Consider the following 19193-nt stretch of genomic DNA (forward strand, 5'->3'; position numbering starts at 1 on the left):
GTCTTCTATATCTATGGTCTCTGTCTACCATCGATCTCTCTCTCTATCCACTGGGCTACTATCATTCTCATGCAGCCGCCTTTCTTGCCTTGACCTTTGCTGTGTCCTCGGCCCAGGATGCTCTCTCCACCCGCCGTTGGCCTTTGGTTTGTTCCCACGTCTAAGACCCAGCATAGGCCTGTCCACCGTGGTGTGGCCCCGACCAGCCGGCCAGCACTGAGCTCTCGGGCCTTCAGGGACCCTTCTGTGGCCCCACCTCGGCCTGCCCTGCCTGGTCCGTGTTCCTCGGCCCCCGCTCCGGAGTAAATGCCAGAGGGCCGGCCCCGGCTCCTTCTCAGGCACATGCAGTGCCCGGACGTGCTGAGCCCTGATCAGTGCTCATGGAGCGGATGGCTGGTTGGGGCCTGGAAGCCAGGCAGGAAGAAGGGTTTTGCATGTATACAGGTGTGTGGAAGCATGTGCATGCGTGCACAAAAGTATATGCATGCATGTGGTGGTGTGCCTGCACACATGTGTGTGGAAGTGTGTGCATACACGCACGTGTGCGGAAGCGTTTGCACGCATGCATGTGTACAGAGTGCGTTCATGTGCACACCGGGGCCTATGTGTGTGTGTGCACGCTTGTGTGTGTGAGCTTACCGGCTGATGCTCCTGGTAATGGGGTTTCTGAAGGCAGGCGCCTGCTTTGGTCTTTAATTGGCGGTCGGAGCAGGGAAGATGGTCCAGTGCTGCCGCGGACTCCCTGTAACCAGCGCCGGCCGTGGGTGGCCTCGGTTTGGCTGGAGGCAGCCGCGCGCTGGTCGGGGCGGCTCGCTGCCTGTGAGGTTATCGCGTGATGATTCGCTGATGGGGCCTCGGGACTGTGCCAGGCACAGCCTTCCCCGCAGCTGGGAAAACGGCCGAGGAAGGGAAGGTGGAGAGGACCAGGGTGCCCCTGAGGGGCCGTGGGGTCCCGTATTTGGAAGAAATGGTCCCTGCCCTTGGGTCCGGCTGGAGCCTCGCCTGTCTGATGGGACTCCCCGTGCCTCTCTCCTGGTGGAGCATATGTGATGTGGGTAACATGATCCATGCAGACTGTCGGGTGGGGAGTCATTACCTGGGCACCAGGGCGGGCGGGGGCGTCACCTGCTGTGGAAACCTGCCCCAGGCTTCTGGGCTCCAGCAGGGCCGGGCAGGTGTGGGGCTGCCACCAGGGTCTGTGCAGCCTCCAGGCAGGGCGCCTCCTGGTGGGCGTTGGCATGAATACCACCCCCGTGGACACTCTGGGACATGGGAAGATGCTCAGGTTTTTTAAAAAAATGTATCTTTACTGTTGAAAGTATTACAGATGTCCCCCTTCCCCCGCCTTAACCCTACTCCTGCCCCCTCGCCAGGCCTTCCCTGCACTATTGTCTGTCCATGGGCTATGCATGTATGCATCTAAGTTCTTTGGTTAATTTCTACCCCCACCTCCCACCCCTCACCTTCCCTCTGACATACGTCAGTCTGTTGCATGCTTCAGTGTCTCTGGGTCTATTTTGTTCATCAGTTCATTTTGTTCATTAGACTCCACATATGAGTGCGATCATGTGATACGTGTCCTTCTCTGACTGGCGTTTTGGGTTTAGCACAATATTCTCCAGGCGCCCCCCCCCTCCCCCCCGCCCCGCCATGCTGTCTCAAAGGGTAGGGGACTCTTCTTTTTCACAGCTGCATAGTGTTCATTGTGTAAATGATGCTCCAGTTTTTCTCAGGAAGCTTTCAACAGGAAGTTCATGACCTTGGTCAACTCTAGGGCACCCTGGCATGGAGCACGCAGATCCTCAGGCCAGACAGCCACAGGCCCCCGGCCCTGCTGTGTGACGACGGGGCGATGACTTCTCGGTGCCTTGCTTTCCGCTTCTGGAAAGCAGGGATGGCGACCAGCCCACCCCCTGGGGTCAAAGAGACACCGCGAGTCCATAATCCTGGCTCACAGTTCCGAATTCTAGAAAGCCTGCAACCTGGATTTTTTAGTTATTCCTGTAACTCACTTGGCTGGGCTGATGCGAAGCTACTTCGAGTCTTTATTTAATTCACGTTGGTGACTGCCTTTTGCTGTGGAAATACCCATATGTTTGATTGCTTCTGAGTGGTTCCCAGTACTCAGGAGAGGCACAGCGTAACCTCCCTGAAACTGCACAGTTGAATTCTGGGACCCGTCTGGCTCCGGGAGTTTTGGGGGCGGGGCAGTGGGGACCTACACTGGCCCGGGGTGGGGGCTGGGGGAGCTCACCGGAGCGTCCTGCCACCAGCCACCGAGCGCAGTGCGTGGCCTCGGCCTTTCCCGTCCGCTGTCACCGCGCAGGCTGGGCCTCCGCTGGCCCGTGGTCATGCCTGCTGCTGCCGGTCCTCCGGGCGGGTTGTCCTGGGACACAGAGGAAGGGCCGATGGCTGGCCGGCCCGGGGGTGGGGTGGGTCCACGGCCACAGGATCGATGCCCTCGGTTTGTCTTGTGGCAGAGGGGGGCTGCTGCCAGGCTGCAGCTCTTCGTGGGGGCAGGGCCATGAGGGACCCCTCCCTCCCTGTCCCTCCCCTCTCCCCGCCCCCGGGAGCTGTCATCCTCCTACTGATGGACGAGCCCCCTGCACGCGGACACCACCTCTCCCGGGCCCCCTGGGCGGCCGGGCACCGCTAATGAGGGCCGCCCCGCCTTCCTGGTCGTGGGGATCCCGTCGGCCCCGACACCAGCTTCCAAAGGGACTGCAGGGAGCCGAGCCGCGTCGCCCGTGAAGGAAGGCAATTAGGGGGACGGGAGTGAGCCTCGCTTTCTTTGTGTGCGTGGTGTCCCCCCGAGAGGACGTTTCTGTGGAGACGCTTGCCCCCCGTGTTTCTGGTCTGACTCCCCACAGGAGCTGAGCATCTCTCCTGGCCGTGCTTCTGCCCATGTGCTCTAGGTACCAATCCATGCACACCCCAGCAGGCGCACGTGTGCGCACACACACACACAGGCACACACACACAGGCACACGTGCACACACGCACGTGCACATGCACACACAATCGCACACTCTCACACACACCGTGCTTTCGGAGCCTCGCCTCGAGCCAGCGTTCCCAGCGAGCTGCTCGCTCTCTCTCCTGTTTGGGCTGTAAAACTCCCGCAATTAAGAAAATCCCCTTTTCTGATGAATCAGAGCCGACGCTGGCTCAGAACGCGGCGGCACGCTGCTCCACTTGGCTTTCAGAATTTTGGGGGCCGTGGGAGCTGGAGCCCTTGGGGAAACTGAGTCTCGGAGAGGGGGGTCCTTGTAGGAGATGGCAGGGGACAGAGTGCAGGGGCAGTGGTGGGGTGGGAGCCTGGGGGCGGGGTCTGCCGGGGCAGCCATCCTGCTGGTTTGAAGGAGGGGGCACCTGTGTCCTGTCCATCGGGCGATGGCCCGGGCCTCTAGGGAGCTGAGTGGGAAACGGGCGGATTTGAGGCCGCTCTTTGCTCCCTTCCCCATGGCCTGCGCGGACTAAGGACTCCCAGTTGTGGGTTGGGGCACGCGCGGAACTGAACACTTCCCAGACGTCATCCCCTCTGACCCTGGAGTCGGGGAGGGAGGCGCCTCACTCATTGTTACGGGCTTCACTTAATACTTGAGGGTTGTGGCTCAGAGAGGGGCGGTCACTTCCCCCAGGTCACACAGCGTGTGTGTGGCAGAGCCAGGATTCAACCCAAGTCCATCCACTTGACCTCCACTACCCATGCCTCTCTCCTCCTTGGGGGTCTGGTGCTTTTTGGGGGGCAGAGCTGGGGGGGCTACAGGATGTGGGATCTGCAAGCACTGGGGAGTTAGCAAAGGAGCTGAGTGCCCGGGCCCCACTGCCCTTACCCAGGCTGCCTCAGGTGACTCTGGGTCTTGGTTGACCTCCAGGAAGCCGTGTGTGTGTGTGTGTGTGTGTGTGTGTGTATGTGTGTGTGTGTGGTCAGCTTGGGCCCTGCCAATCAAATGGAGAATGGGACTGGTCACAGCCACCACCAGGCCGGTGGGACCTGCTGGATGGACCCCGTGTCCAGGCCCCTTTTCTGGACACTCCCTGGGGGTCCCGATGAGCGGCCCATGTGATAGCCCCCAGGTGGGTCTGCCTGTGGGAGGGCAGGGCGGGGGTAGGAGTGCCAACCTGGGAGGACTCAAGACTTGCAGACTCAGCTCCCATTGGGAGTTGTGGTACCTTGAGCCCCCCGCCCCCCACTCCTGGGCCTCAGTTTCCAAGTCTGTGAAATGGGCAAAGGCCCTTGCCGCCCCCCGCCCCCCGCATGGGGGCGTTGAGGCCCTGGTGAGCCTCTGTGTGTGGGAAGCTGCCCTCCTGGGTCGGGGTCGGATGGCCTGAGGCTCTTGCTGTCCCAGGTGCAGCCACAGCCCCTGCCCGATAGACTGTCCTCCCCCTCCTCCTCCCCCCCGGGGGTCTTGAGCCAAGCAGACTCCTCTGCCCCTTGTCGTCCCGCGACACCAGCCCGGGCTCTTCAGCTCTCTGAGCCTCAGTTTCCCTTTCTGTGACTTGGGGATAACCACTCCCCGATCCAGGGCACTGCTGTGGAAACGGAATGGAGGCAGCGTTTGGAAATGCTGTCGGACTCGGAGTGGGATGCCTTCCTTCCGGGGGTTCCCGTCAGCCCCTCGGTTACTCCCTACAACGTTCAGTCTCTTTGACTTGCTCTTTGGATTCCCCTTCCTCACTCTGGGGATGAGGGTCAGGTAATCAAAATTTAAAAAAAATATATTTTTATTGACTTCAGAGAGGAAGGGAGAGGGAGAGAGAGAAGTATATATAGAAACATCAATGATGAGAGAGAATCACTGGTCGGCTGCCTCCTGCACTCCCCACACTGGGGATGGAGCCCGTAACCCAGGCATGTGCCCTGACCGGGAATCCACTTGTGACCTCCTGATTCAGAGGTCGCTGCACAACCACTGAGCCACACCGGCCGGCCCAGTAAGCAAGGGAGAGCTGTGAAGCCACCAGCAGTCCGGGCTGCACCACTGGCCCTCTGACCATTGCTTGGCGCCCGTGCCCACGTGTGTGGACGGAAGCAGCAGGAGCATTTACGTGGCTTGTCTTTGCCGGGCAGTTTCCTGGCACATCTAGTTTACGTGGCACGGTGGTCCCAGGAGGTGAGCAGCTGGTGGCTTCCCAGCTTTCCCTTGCTTACCGGGCCGGCCCGTGTGGCTCAGTGGTTGAGCAGCGAGGTCCCGGTTGGACTCCCTCCTTTACCATTTTTTTGGAGGATGAGGTGAAGCTCAGGGCTCGGGAGTGGTGGAGCCAGGGTCTGACCCAGCCCGGCTGCAGGTCACCGGGCGGCGGCTGCGGGACGGGGAGGTGAACTCAGCGTTGGCAGCGCTGGCAGCGCCGGCAGCCTCCGGCCTCCCTGCCAGGCCCGAGTGGCCCCTGGCTCCTGCCTGCCTGGCATCGTGCACCCCCGCCTTGTTCCCCGTGGCCGCCCGCTCCCCCTCCTCGAGGGCCCTAATGACTTGGCCCAGGTGGCGTGTTGCGTGGAGAAACTACTCCAGGGAAATAAGAGTCCTCGCTACCAGCCCGGGCCTCAGGTGTGCGCGTGGCGGCCTCCGGGGGCTGGCGAGCGGCGCCTCCCCCGCCTCCAGCTGTTAGATGGAGCCCAGAGCCGTGTGTCGTGTGCCTGTGTGCACGTGCGTAACCCCGTGCGGCTGTGCATGGGTGACTACAGAATTGTGTGTGTGTGTGTGTGTGTGCCCGCGCGCTCGAGACTGTGCTGTGTGTCGGTCCGTGTGTCCGTCTCTGTGTGTGTTTCTGTGTGGGGGAATCTGGTGGGAAGGGGACGGGGAGGTGTCAGCCGCATGGGGCATCGGCAGGGCCCCGGGAACGCATGGCGGGGCCTCGAGTCCCCTCCTTGCCTGGCTAGGGTGCTTTGGAGAGCAGTCACACACATGTTTAGATAATCAGAACAAAAGCCAAAAGAACAATGCGGTTCAAAGGGATGACGCCGGGCGGCGGGGGCCCGCCCGGATCTGGGGGCCGCGTCCCATCTCCCCGCCTCGCCGTGTTGTGATCGCGCGCGCGTGGAGCACCCTTTGTTGTAGGAGACGCTGACATTGGCCTGCGTGCTGCTGCTGTGAAGTTCGCTGCGCTCCCGGGCCCACTCGGGACGGCCAGGCCATTAGGAGCTGATTAAATGAGCTAATTTTAATTTGTTCAGTGGTTACAGATGCACAGACCTTTCCGTGCCCTTTTCTTGAGGCTCCGTTTATTTATTAATTTTTTTTTTCTCTCTCTGAAAAGAAAAAGACCTTCAGGATCCCTCTGCTCTCCCCACCCCCCTTTAAAAATAAACATCGGAAAACGTTTCTAACAAGAACTGGAGTTGGGAGAGACGGGTGGGCATGTGGGCTTCGCCGCTGGAGGCGGGGGCACTCCCCGAGTCTGTGAAGTGGGGGCCGCCCAGCCTGGCTGAGCGGGAGGAGCGGAGGTTTGATGGAAATGGTCAAGGACGCTGGTCTCCCCTCCAGGCCGCTGCACGTGCCGGGGCGGTGCGTGGTCTCTGTTTCCACCCCGACGGCATTTCCTCGACTCATTCTCACTCATCCTGCTGGTCTCAGCATAAAGGCCGCTTCTTCCAGGAAGCCCTCCCGAACCTCAGCCCAGCCCCACGGGCGTCACCTGTCGTAGCAGATATCACAACACACACAGCGCCGGTCTCCATCGTGAGGCTGTGAGTCCCCCGGGGCAAGGACCGTGCCTGCCTGGTGCCCCCCCGCCCCCCAGCACCATGGTGCTTAGTGGGCGGTAAGCACATCGCCAACATCTGGCCACTGACTATGAGGGAACAAAGGGAGGGAGGGAGGAGTGAGGGCGACACCTACATTCCCTGGACTCCTCCGCATTCCAAGCTCTTGGTGTCAGGACCCAGGGGCCCACGGGTCTTGCGCTGCCAGCTCCGGCCTCGTGTCCCTGGGCCAGGGAGTTGGGAGTCGGGCCTGGGTCTCCAAACATGAGCGTGGTGGGAGTGGGGAGGTCGCGTTTGCCCTGCCCGGCGTGACCCTGACCCCAGGCCCAGGAGGCCTCTCAGGCCCAGGGACACGTGGAAATATGCTCGAAAGCGGGCCCTGGAGGAGGTGCTGGCAGTGAGGGTTTCAGAGCACAGGAAGGGGAAAGGGGGCGCTGTGGTCGCCGTCGCCGGGCACCCCCGTCCTGCCCGAGCGGCCTGGTCCCCTCCCTGCTCTTTGACTTCTCACACCGCCTCTTGCCTGGCTGGGGCACCTTCGAGGGAGCAAGCAGGGGCTGTTTCCCGGAGCTGAGCAGGGGCAGGGCCCGGCCCGGTTCCCAGGCCTGGTTTCCATTTGCCGAGAGCGCCTTCCCGCAGACGGCACCCCACCCACCCCACCCGGGCCTCGGAGGGGCTGTCCCCCACCCTGTCCTGGCAGCTCCGGGCTGTCTCCCCGCGTTCCCCCTCCAGCCCCAACCTCAGTGCCGGCCCAGACCCCTCCGTCTGTGCAGGAACCCCAGAGCCCGCGGGGGAGTCCCACTTCCCGGCACCCCTGGGGCCGGGGGCCCTCAATTGGGTCAACATCTGGCCGAGTGGCCGAGCCTTTGGCCTCCTGCCTCCTCCCCCGCCCCCCTCCCCGAGGCCCTCTCTCTCCCCACTCGCTGGATGCTGCGCCAAGTGCCGCGGCGGGAGCACACGCTCACTCAGCCCATCCTTCCCAGCTGAGGCTGAGGGTGGGGATGCGTCCCGGGGCTGAGGTCACCGGTGGGGCAGTGGGAAGCGCCTCTCCGGCCCTCGCCTGCCCGCTGCTGGGTGTCGGGGACAAGAGCAGCGACCGGCTTGTCCTGGGTCGCCCCGGGGAGCAGGGGACGAGGTAAGGGGGGCCGGGCTGGGGGGAGAATGAGCAAAACAGGCCGGTGTCTGCACCGGACGCCAGGAGTCCCTTTAGCGGCTCCCCACTCGTCGGGAGGGAGGAGGGGGAGCCCGGCCCAGAAGGAAGAGGCTCTTCCTGGATCCAGCGGCGGAGGGAAAGGCAGGGCCCAGAGGCGCCGGCCGCCAGGTGTTAGGTCTGCGTCGGGCCCTCCCGAGTGGGGGTGGCGCGGGGCCCCCGGCGAGCACCCCGACTTCTGGGTCTGGCGCCGCATTTGCTTCTCCCTGTCCTGTTCCGTGTGCTCCGCTGCAGCCTCCTGGCCCCTCTGGCTCCTCGAGGAGGCCTGGCTGTGTCCCTGATGATGCCCAGGTGCCCTCGGGGCTGGTGTGACCCTCAGTGCGCCCCCTCCCACGTCCTCGTGTCTGCCCCACTTCCCGACCACGGTTCCTGGCCTGGGCCCAGACTGCCGGTTTCTGGGCCCAAACTTGCCACCCACACAACCAGCGTGGCCCGAGCCATCGGCTCCTCCCCAGTCACAGAGGTGATGGGCCGAGAGGCATGGAGACAGGCCTCTGGACTGCCCATCACCGGCTCCTGATTCCCGTGGGCCTCGCTCTTGGGCGGGGGGCCTTCCGTGGCCAGCTTGGTGTTCTCGTGGCCAGCCTTCGCCTCGGGAGGGAGCTGGCGGGTTCCTCTCTGTTTACGTCGTCACCAAGCTACCGAGATGGCAAACTTGGATTCCGCGACTGCACAGCGTTTCAGAGGCAAATTGATAGGATAACGTGTTATTATTGGCTACCGGGTTAACGGCTCCGTTGGCAGGAGTACCAATCCCGCATGGCGTTGCTGCCGCGGGCGTGAGAATAGCGCGACGGGGTGGAGAGGCTGGGGGGGGGGGGGGGCGGGTGTCCTGCACAGTGTGGGGGCCCGGGGACCCTCCCCCCCGTGCCAGGCTGCGCCTTCTTGGAGAATGCTCAGCCCGGTTCGCCCTTGCTGAAACCAGGACCAGAGAGGTTCAGACACCAGCTTCTGGTCACACAGTGAGTCGAGGCCGGGGTTGGCTCTGAGGTTCCTGGGGGAACAGATAGCTTGATCTGTGACCTCTGAAGGCAGGGCCAGAGCCTCCGCTCTGCGCATCCCGTGGGCATCGCAGGAATTGGGGTTTGGAAGGGACCCAGGGGAGCCCGTTCGGACTCGGGGTCCCCGCTGGGCCCCCTGCCTTCCTCCAGGTTCCCCCGGCTCCTGGCTTGCTGGCTGCGGGTCTGCTAGGCGTCACCTGTCACTGTGGAGAGCAGCACCCCAGTCCTACCCCGTCCCCCCTTCTCCCGTAGCTTCCCGGGGCCGCCTGGCCGGCAGATGGAGTGAGCGCTGCGTTCTCCGTCTCCCCGCTTTGCCGCGAGGCTCACGAGGGCGAGGACTGTGCTGCTCACGTCCGGGCCCGGAGCCTGCGCAGGGTGGGCCGAGGAGGCCCCGGTGGTGTTTGCTGAGGGAATAAAAGAGCATAAACTGCAGTGTCACTGAAACAAGTGGCTGCCACGCCTCACGGGTCGGCTTCTCTCTCCTCATGAGACGGGGCGCGTGGGGGGCTCTCGTACTCCTGTCCCGCGGGGCGGCCCACAGGTGCCCCTGAGGGCTCACGTGACGTCATTTCTTCTCGCTGAGGAAGCTCGTAGGGAATGAGCTCCCCATCACCGGAAGAGACCAAACCTGGTGACAGAGGGGTTGTGAGGACCGAGGGGCGGGGGCCCTCGCCAGCCTCCTGTGTTTGGGCTCCATGGTGGCTCCGTGGGAAGACAGCGGGCTAGGCTTCCAATATCACGTGACAGCGCCACCTCCTACTCCACCCGGGGATGTGGTGTGAGGACGTGGCTGGGGGGCGGGGGGTGCGGCTCGGCCAGAGCGGGGAGCCCTGCGGTGACCCAGGGGCTCCCAGCGCCTCCTGTCTTGCGGCCACTGATCTGGAAGCGACACGCGGTAGTACGTTCACGGAGCGTCTCCCGTGCGCCCGGCGCTCGGCCAAGTGCTTAACCTGGATTATCCGGTTTAATCCTCCCCCGCCAGTGGCGGCGGCGGCGGCGGCAGCATCCTCTGCCCGGGCGACCCCTGCGTGAGGCTTAGCGAGGCCCAGTAACGGACCCGGCACCCAGCTGGCCCGGGGCGGGGGGTGCGGGATGTGCACCCAGCCCCCTCTGGCTCCGGGCTTCCCAGATGCAATCCTGACCCCCTGGGACGCAGGCTCCGCGGGCGGGACCGGTACCCGGAGAGCTGGCCTGGACTGGAGCTCAGAGAAGGAAGGAACGAACGAAGGAATGAATGGAAGGGGTTTCCCAGGGTGAGCAGGGAGTGCTCCCTCTCCTCCGGGGAGGGAAGGGGAACCCCAGGGCAGAGGGCGAAGAAAGGGGTGACACCGGCCCCACTCCCTCCCAGAAACACTCGCAGGGGCCGCTGGGCTGCGTTTCTCGTGGAGCGCACACTTGGTCGCTGGGTAATGAGGTGGGAGGTGAGTTTTGGAGATGCCTGGTGGGGAAGACACGCATGCTCATGCATGGATGTGGGCACGCTCACACACACACACACACACACGTACACACGCACACGCACACCCTCACCCAGCCGCGTGAGGGATGCCTCCTTCCATAGACAAATGTACCCCCCACCCCAAATCACAGTGCTGAGTCTGTCCCTTTAAGAGTGTGGAGTCTCAGTTTATTATCTTATTACATCTGTGTATTTGTTGAGTGCTGGTCTGAATAAATAAAAGCCCCCTGCCCCCCACCCCCAGGGTCTCCTCGTTCTAATGCATTCCTCCAGGGACGTGGGCCTCCATCCCTGCCCCTCTGCCCCCCACCCCCACCCCCAGGGTCTCTCGTTCTAATGCATTCCTCCAGGGACTCAGGCCTCCACCCTGCCCCTCCCCCCCACCCCACCCCCAGGGTCTCTCGTTCTAATGCATTCCTCCGGGGACTCGTACCTCCATCCCTGCCCCTCTGCCCCCACACGCCCTTGCTGTCTCCGTGGCCCAAGATGTTCTTTCAAAAAGAAGATTGACAAATGCGGTCACACTGGAGCCTCAATGTGCGGCCCCCAGGGGCCTTGGCGACACTGGACGGGCTCGGCAGGAGGCGGCCGCTCTGGGCCCAGGCGGTCAGGCCAGTGGTCAAGCTCATGAACTCCTCGATTCCAGCTGGAGACCCACCTGCCGGAGGGGTCCCTAGCACCTCTTTCGGACTAGCTTTTCATTCCATCCATCCGTCCGCCCACCATCCATCCATCCAGTTATTCGTTCAAACCATAGTTAGAAAGCGCCTCCTTCAGACCAAGCCCCAAGGCTTTAATATTCCATCCATCCGTCCATCCATCCATCCATCCTTCTGTCCGTCCATCCATCCATCTGTCCATCCATCAGTCCGTCCACCTGTCCATCTGTCCATCCGTCCATCTGCCCATCCGCCCATCCATCCATCCATCCGTCCATCTGTCCATCCGTCCATCTGTCCATCCATCAGTCCGTCCATCTGTCCATCCGTCCATCCATCCATCCATCCATCCATCCATCCATCCATCCATCCATCCTTCTGTCTGTCCATCCATCCATCCGTCCATCTGTCCGTCCATCTGTCCATCCATCCATCCATCCATCCATCCATCCATCCTTTTGTCCATCTGTCCATCCATCCATCCATCCATCCATCCATCCGTCCATCCACCTGTCCATCCGTCCATCTGCCCATCCGCCCATCCATCCGTCCATCCGTCCATCTGTCCATCCGTCCATCCGTCCATCCATCCATCCATCCATCCGTCCATCTGTCCGTCCGTCCGTCCATCTGTCCATCCGTCCATCTGCCCATCCGCCCATCCATCCATCCATCCGTCCATCCGTCCATCCATCTGTCCGTCCACCCGTCTGTCCGTCCATCCATCCGTCCATCGCATTCATGCCCTAGTTGCCAGGTGTTTCCTCTGGGCCAGGACCCGACATGCACCTGTTCACCCATCTATTCGTTTATCGACTCGTCAAGCAGAGTTCCCTCCAGGCACCTGGTGGGGGCTCCCAGGGATCCTGAAACGAGGGGCCACTCGGCATGGTCTCCGGGCGAGTCTCAGCCCCGAGTCCCTGTGGGGAAACCCTCTCGCCATCCTTGGAAGGCCACGCGCAGGGACAGGTGCAGAGCTGCTCAGACGTGGGCTGGCCGAGGGGGCGAGCAGCAGGCAGCGGGGTCCTCGCCCTGCGCGGCTCTGGCTGGAGGGCTGGCTGAAACACTCGTTCATTCATTCGTTCGTGGCAAATGCTGAGGACCTACTGTGTGCAGGCGCCAGAGGAGCTGGTGACCGGCCCTGCCAGGGACAGGGGCAGCTGTGGGCCTGGCTACCCCCTCAGGGACTCTGCTCGCCTGGGCTGGGGGCAGCACCCCCTTTCCCAGGTGCCCAGGAGGAGGAAGTCCTCACACCTGATGGGTGACCTGCGTGTGCAGGGGCCTGGGTGACCGATGATTCTCCCTCGGTCGTCTCTCTCAGTTTGCACGTCTGTGTCCTGCCCGTCTTCTCATCCTCCTGGGTGTGTGTTTCGGGGGGCGGGGGGCAGTCCCTCCAAAACCCAGCCCTACTGACATTTTCCCTGAGCCAGGCAGCCAGATCCTCTTGGCTCTGCCTTGGGGCCAGTCCCTCCCCTGAGCCTTAAGGGCCTCAGTATCCCCATCTGCACAGTGGGTGGTTAGCTGGGCCCGAGGACCAGGCTGGGTTTGAGTGGGCAATGGCCGTGAAGGGGCAATGTTGGGGGTCACTGTGGCTGAAACAAGGGCTCAGAGGCTGGGCCGGGTGAGGCAGGCTCCCTGATAACAGTGGGTGGCTTTGGTGGCTTTTTTGGAGAAATGTGGGATCATTCTGGACTCGTTCCACAAACTGCTGTGGGACTCGGGCCCGTGCCCTCTCGGAGTCTGTACATGGGGGACCGGATGGTGCCCCGGGTAGGGTGGAGGTGAGGCCTGATCGAGGCTGAGTCTGTGACAAACTTGGCACTGTGCCCGCGCACACCGAGGGCGCTGCAGCTGGCGGCTGCTGGGAGGGGCTGCCCGTCTGAAGTTGAAAACGGAGCTCAGTGCCATCCTGTCCCGGCCCGGAAAGATGCACGGACTCAGCGCTTCCCCCACGGACTCAGAAATAAACAGCGGTACCGAGATCCACGGTTCAGGGCGAGGCATGGCCCAAAGGTGGGGCCTAGAGGTCGAGAAGGAATGGCCGGGGCAATCAAAGAAGGCTTCCTGGAGGCGGTGTCTCAGAGGCGTGTCAGCCAGGACAGAGCGGGTTTGGTGTGATGATGCCGCAGTGGCAGGAGAGGCTCCCAGGAGTGTTGCTCGCCTCCCTCCCCATAAGGAGCAGGCACATCCACTTCCCATCAAGCCTCGCATGGGGCGCGCCTGTTCCCTCACGTGGCCGAGGAGACGCCTGACACTTCTTAGAAGCTTCTCGAAGACTTGCCGCCGAAACGTGGGGAGTAGAAGAATGCCTCCCGGACAGACTTAATCCCGATCACAGGATTTTTTCCTTACAGAGAGCCTCACCTATACTTAATAGTTTTAAGTTGTTCCGGGTGCCAATTAGACTTTTAATTTTGCTGTTCCCTCCGGCGGCGGGAGGATGTGTGTGGTTTGTGTTTAATCAGAGTTGATTTTTTTTTTTTTCTTTTTGGTGGTGGTGATGGTGGTTCCGGGACAGGGGAGGAGACGAGGAGGCTATTTCGGGGTTCCTTCTGGGCCTGTGTCTGGGGGGGGAGGCGCCGGGCGCTCCGAATTTGGGGTTCCCCTAAGGCCATGGTGGATGTCTCGGGAGTGCCACCCAAGGCCCCCGGTGGCGGTCGGAGGGGTGGCCACCGCGGTCCCGCCTCGAGACGCCCACACCGAGTTAACTCCATGGACGCTCCCCCGATTCCCGCAGCAATAGGGTGAGTTTTTATTGACTCACAGAGCACGACCAAGCAGCGCTGCATGAATTAGCAAACAGCTGTTTCTAATTTGAGTGTAGAACGGTACACAGAGGAACTTGTTTGTCTGTTCGCTCCTTTCATTTATAATGAATTTTAATCACCGCTACAGGTGAGAAAAATGTAGGAACAAGCTTGTATCTTGTGGAAGAAACAAAGGAGAGACAGATGTAACAGATTTGCAGCCTGCGATGAAAGGGAGGTTTGCTGCACTGTACATGCAATTAGAACGCAGCTGTGGCTGGTCCCGGGTCCACGCACGCGGCCGAGTGTGGGCTCTGCCGGTCCCCGAAGGGAGTCCAGAAAAACAGTGATTCAACCCCAAAAGCATGTGGCTCTCTCTCCAGGCGCCGAGCCCTTCGCTCCGGGCCTTGGCGGGGCTGTTTCCAGAAAGCTCTGAGATGACTTCAGGGGCAGCTCCCTCCTCCCTTGAGGAGGTGGGAGGCGGGCAGGGCGATGTTGGGGTGCGAGGGAGGCCAGGCCAGGCCAGGCGCCGATGGGGGGCCCTTTGGAGCCCCTCCGCTAGCTACAAGCGCCCCATCTTTGGGGAGCCTCTCAGCGGGGCAGATGAGGGGGCTCTGTGAGCTCCGGGAGGCCAGAGGCTTCCAGCAGAACGGCAGGCACCTCCTCCTTGTCCTGCGGGCCCAGCAGTCCTCTGGGATGGCAGCGCCCCCTGAGGGAGGGGTCAGGGGAGTCTGAGGGTCTCCCACCCACTCCACCTGGAGCCTGGAGACCCAAGCCCAAGCTCAAGCCCTTGCAAAGCACTGCTGCCTCAGTTTCTCCATCTGCACAGTGAGAGGGGTGGGCTGGGTGCCCCGGACAGTTCCTTTCCTCTCTGACACCCTGGGGTGGTCAGTGCAGGGGCCCTGGGGGCCGTGGTGCAGGGCCAGAAGCCTGTGCTTTGAAAACCATCTTCTGGCCCAGCCTGTGTGGCTCAGTGGTTGAGCGTCAACCTTGAACCAGGAGGTCACGGTTCCATTCCCCGTCAGGGCACACGCCTAGGTTGCTGGCTTAATCCCCAGGGAGGGGCGTGCAGGAGGCAGCCGATCCATGATTCTCTCTCATTGTTGATGTCTGCCCTGCGGCCTCAGGTTGAGCCAGGAGCCAGGAGCCAGGAGCCAGGAGCCAGTGACTATTTTTATACATTAGAGAGTGTTTCTCGCATAGAACTCTTTATAAATATTCACTTATTCCATCTGCTAGGCAACGGTATAGGTGGGACTGTTCTTCTCCCCATGTTACAGATGGGGAAACCGAGGCAGGTTTCTTTGTCTAACAAACAACAAGAGCTGGCGAGGATGTGGAGAAAAGGGAACACTAGTTCATGGCTGGTGGGAATGCAGACTGGTGCGGCCACTATGGAAAACGCCATGGAGTTTCTTCAAAACATTAAAAAAGGAACTTCCGTTTGACCCAGCGATCCCACTTCTGGGAATGCATCCTAACACCCTCAAAGCACTGCCCTAGCCGGTTGGGCTCAGTGGATAGAGCGTCGGCCTGTGGACCAAAGGGTCCCGGGTTCGATTCCGGTCAAGGACGCGTACCTTGGTTGAGGCTCCTCCCCGGCCTGGTCCCTGGTCAGGACTCATGCGGGAGGCAACCCATCGGTGTGTTTCTCTCACATCCATGTTTCTCCCTGTCTCTCCCTCTCTCTTCCACTCTCCCTAAAAATCAATGGAAACATATCCTCGGGCGAGGATTAACCAAAAACACACACACACAAACAAAAACACCTCAAAACACCAACCAGAAAGAATATACGCACCCCCATGTCCATAGCAGCGTTATTTACAATAGCGGAGGTTTGGAAGCAGCCCGAGTGGCCGTCAGTAGTTGATGGATAAAAAGCTGTGGGCACTTACACTGTGCAATACTATGCAGCTGTGAAAAAAGAGGGATCTCTTACCCTTTGGGACAGCATGGAGGGACCTGGGAAATACTATACTCAGTGAGATAAGCCAATCTGAGAAAGACAGATATCCCATGACCTCACTTATTTGTGGAATCTAATGACCAAAATGAATTGACCCACAAAATAAGACCTGAAGCAGGGAGGCATGGCACAGACGGACATACCTCGGTGTGGGGTCTGGGGGACGAGAAGAGATCAACCAGAGAACTTCTATACTGACATGCACAGCCCACAGACACGGGCAGTAGGGTGGTGAAGACCTGGAGGGAGGGAAGAAGGGGAGGGGAGAGAGATAAGAGACATCTGTAATACTATCAACCATAAAAATATATATTAAAAAAACACACCGACGGAGGTTAATTAACTTGGTGGAGCTGGGAGTCTAAGTCCAGCGTGTCCTCTAAGCCACCAAGCGAACGTCCATGTCCCCAGGGGCCGGACACCACCTCGAGGGGAAGAAGCAGGGAGCTGGCTGAGCTGGACGGCCCTTGAAACGAGCCCAATAAATGTGGCGGCTGATGTTACCACTAGTGGCACTAATTAGCCCTCCTCCTCCTCCTCTTCCTCCTCCTCCTCCTCCTTCTTCTTCTTCTAAATATTTTTACTGATTTTTAGAGAGAGGAAGGGAGAGGGAGAGAGAGAGAAACATCATCCATCAGCGGCCTCTTGCTCGCCCCCTACTGGGCATCGAGCACACAACCCGGGCATGTGCCCTGACCGGGAATCGAACCAGCGACCTTTTGGCGCAGGGGACACACCGACTCCCCGAGCCGCCCCGGCCAGGGCTAGTGCTCATCCTTCTGATTGGCAAGCGGTGCCTTTTTCTTCCACAGCTTTAGTGACGTGTCCTTGGCAAACCCCCAAGTTCACCTGTTCCAAGCGAGCAGCTCCAGGTCTCGGTGCATTTACAGAGCCTTGTGCCCCCGCCAGTCCAGGGTCGGATTGATCCCCGGCCTCCGAAGGTTGCCTGGTGCCCGGGGTGCGTCTCTCCCGCCCCGCCCCGCCCGCCTCGGCCCAGCGCTCATCCGCGTTCTCGAGCCCCGTGCCTTCTCGGGACGGTTCCCGGTTCCCGTTAACGGAGCACGGTGCCTTTCCACAGTCATGTCCCCATCCGCTCCTCACAGCGACCCTCCTTCCTCAGAGGTGGACACGAGTCTCCGGGGTCCAGAGGAGTGTGCCCGGGTGGACGAGCAAACCCGGGTTTCAGGGCAGGTGGCACGGGGTCCGGGAGCAGGTGGCCATCCCAGGCCTCGCCGGCCTCGCCGGGCCCCTCCCCGAAATGTGGACGGTGGGCCAGCCCCTGTCCTCCCGCCACAGCGGGCCCAGAGGAGGTCCAGACCGTGACTGCGCTGGAGGCCAGACGCATGGCCCCCCCTTTCTCACCTGCGCTGGCGGCCTCTTCTCCAACCGACCCGCGGAAGCTCACTCGGACCCACGTTCTGGTCAGGGGGCTGACAGTGGACCGGTTGGTGCTGTCATCTCCCGGGGAAACTGAGGCCCGGGCTCCTGGTCTGTGCAGTAGGAGGGGCCCTGGTTCCCCGCGTTGGTGGTGTTGCTGGGCCCGCAGGACACGCTCCCCCAGCCTGAGTGAGTCTGAGCTCAGACAGCAAAATAGTAACAGCGGGCCTGGGGCGGGGCCCCGCATGCCCCCCCCCCCCCCCCCCCCCCCCCGCGGGCCCAGCTCCCGCCACCTCCTCCCGTGGGCCCCTTTGTCTGCGCCCGGAGCCCAGCGAGCAGGGGCTGGGAGTTACCAGGGAGGCTGGCATTTCTAGTCCGAGGTGCCGACGGTGCCTGCGTCCTTGCCGTCCGAGGCGCCCGTAACGTGAGACCCCCGGGGGAGCAGGTGCTCGCGCTGGGAGGGCGTTCGGGGCGGTGCCTGTGCCAGGCGGGTGGCTGGGCTCCAGAGGTGGGGCGGCTGCCGGAGATGCGGGGCTCGGGGCCGGGAGCTTTGCCAGCCGTGCCTGCCGGCATCGGGCAGCCCTTCACACGGTCAGGGGGGTGCGGGGGGCACCGGGGTGGGGGTGCGGCCTAGGAGCAGGCTCAGAGGCAGCCCCGAGGGACCCTGCCATCTCTCAAGGCCGGGGTTGGCCTGGGACAGCACAGGCAGCTGAGAGGGCCCGGTGTCCCTGTGAGCAGCAGTGTGATGGCGATGAGGGTGTGTCTGCAGGGGAGTGTGCGTGCGTATGTGAGTGCGTGTGCATGCGGTTTGTGTGCGAGCGGGAGTGGATGTGTATGTATGGGAGAGTATGATCGTATGGTGTATGTGTGCATGCGTGTTTGTGTGCGAGCGGTAGTGCATGCGTAGATGTGTATGTGTGGGAGAGTATGATCGTATGGTGCATGTGTGCATGCGTGTTTGTGTGTGAGCGGTAGTGCATGAGTGGATGTGGATGTGTGGGAGAGTATGATCGTATGTGATGTGAGTGTGATGGTAGGTATGGCTGGGTGTGAGTGCATGTGCATGTGTGTTTGTGTGCGAGCGGTAGTGCATGAGTGGATATGTTTGTGTGGGAGAGTATGTGATCGTATGTGACGTGTGAAGGTAGGTGGGGCTGTGTGTAGGTGAGTATGTGTGTGGGCGTAAATCTGTGTGATTGTGCGTGAGCTGTGTGCGTGTGCATGCCGTGTCTGCCTGGGCCGGGATGTGGTCCCCCCGCCCCTGCCTCTGCCCCCCTGCAGCCCAGACCCTCCGGCTGCGTCCGAGGCTGCCGCTGGCGGGGCCGCGCTTGGGGTCCGGGTTGCAGAGCAAGGCCAGTGCGGCCGAATCTGAGCCCGTGGCTGCTTCTCCCCTGCGCGAGCAGCCTGACGTCCGTTTCATTCATTATTAAGTTTTAAATCCACTGGTGCCGCTTGAGCCTGGCACGCCCTCCTTGCCCGTCTTGGGGACCCTCCCTGGCTCCAGGTGCTGCGTCCTGTGTGCCTTTGTTCTCCCAGCAACAGCCAGTCCCTTGTTTGTCTCCTTTCCTCTGAGGGTGGGTGGGCCAGCAAGGGCAGGGGAGGAGGTGGGGGTGGCTCCGGCCCCCGGGAGGGTGGGCCACATGGGGCCTCTGTGTGAGGAGAGCCCCGCCCCCCAGGGGATTGAAGGGCCCACGGGCTCTGAGCTCCGTGGCCACCTGGGTCCTGGCCCCTCCTCTACTCAGTCACCATCAGGCACCTCCTCACCCCTGGGCTTGGGTGACCGTGGCGTCAAGGGAAGCAAAGAAAACAGCCCCTGAAAGTGGTTTGGGCTGGAAACCACAGACCTTTCTCCGTGGCCTCCGCCCGCTCCCGCGTGTGCCCTGGTGTCGATGCCACATGCCTGCGACTTCCCGCCTCACGTGTGTCTGCCACCGGGCGGAGCCGCCCAGCTTCCTCGGGGGTCCCCCATCCCCCATGACGTGGCACAGCCCAGTTCGTGAGCATGTGCCGTGTTTCCTCGCTAAGGGTTGCCCATGCCCCCGGACCAGTGAGAGGGCTTCCCGCCAGGGCA

The 19193-nt window shown here is 61.8% G+C and overlaps 1 protein-coding gene across 2 annotated transcripts in view; it reads left to right on the forward strand.

Annotated features, from left to right (window-relative positions):
• The window catches only part of ZNF423 (zinc finger protein 423), a 226990-nt gene that overhangs the window by 111233 nt on the left and 96564 nt on the right, over window positions 1–19193 (forward strand). The window contains exon 1 of one of the 2 annotated variants that reach the window (XM_070398326.1): window positions 7792–7835. The exons of the other annotated variant lie outside the window; for it this stretch is intronic. The gene's annotated coding sequence lies outside the window, so the exon portion shown is untranslated. Of the gene's footprint in view, window positions 1–7791; window positions 7836–19193 lie in introns of those variants that run through there. 2 annotated transcript variants of the gene reach the window in all.

Source organism: Myotis yumanensis, unplaced genomic scaffold (genome assembly GCF_028538775.1).
Source record: "Myotis yumanensis isolate MYYU_CA2020_CCGP unplaced genomic scaffold, mMyoYum1.0.hap1 SCAF_18, whole genome shotgun sequence".
NCBI classification, from domain to species: domain Eukaryota; kingdom Metazoa; phylum Chordata; class Mammalia; order Chiroptera; family Vespertilionidae; genus Myotis; species Myotis yumanensis.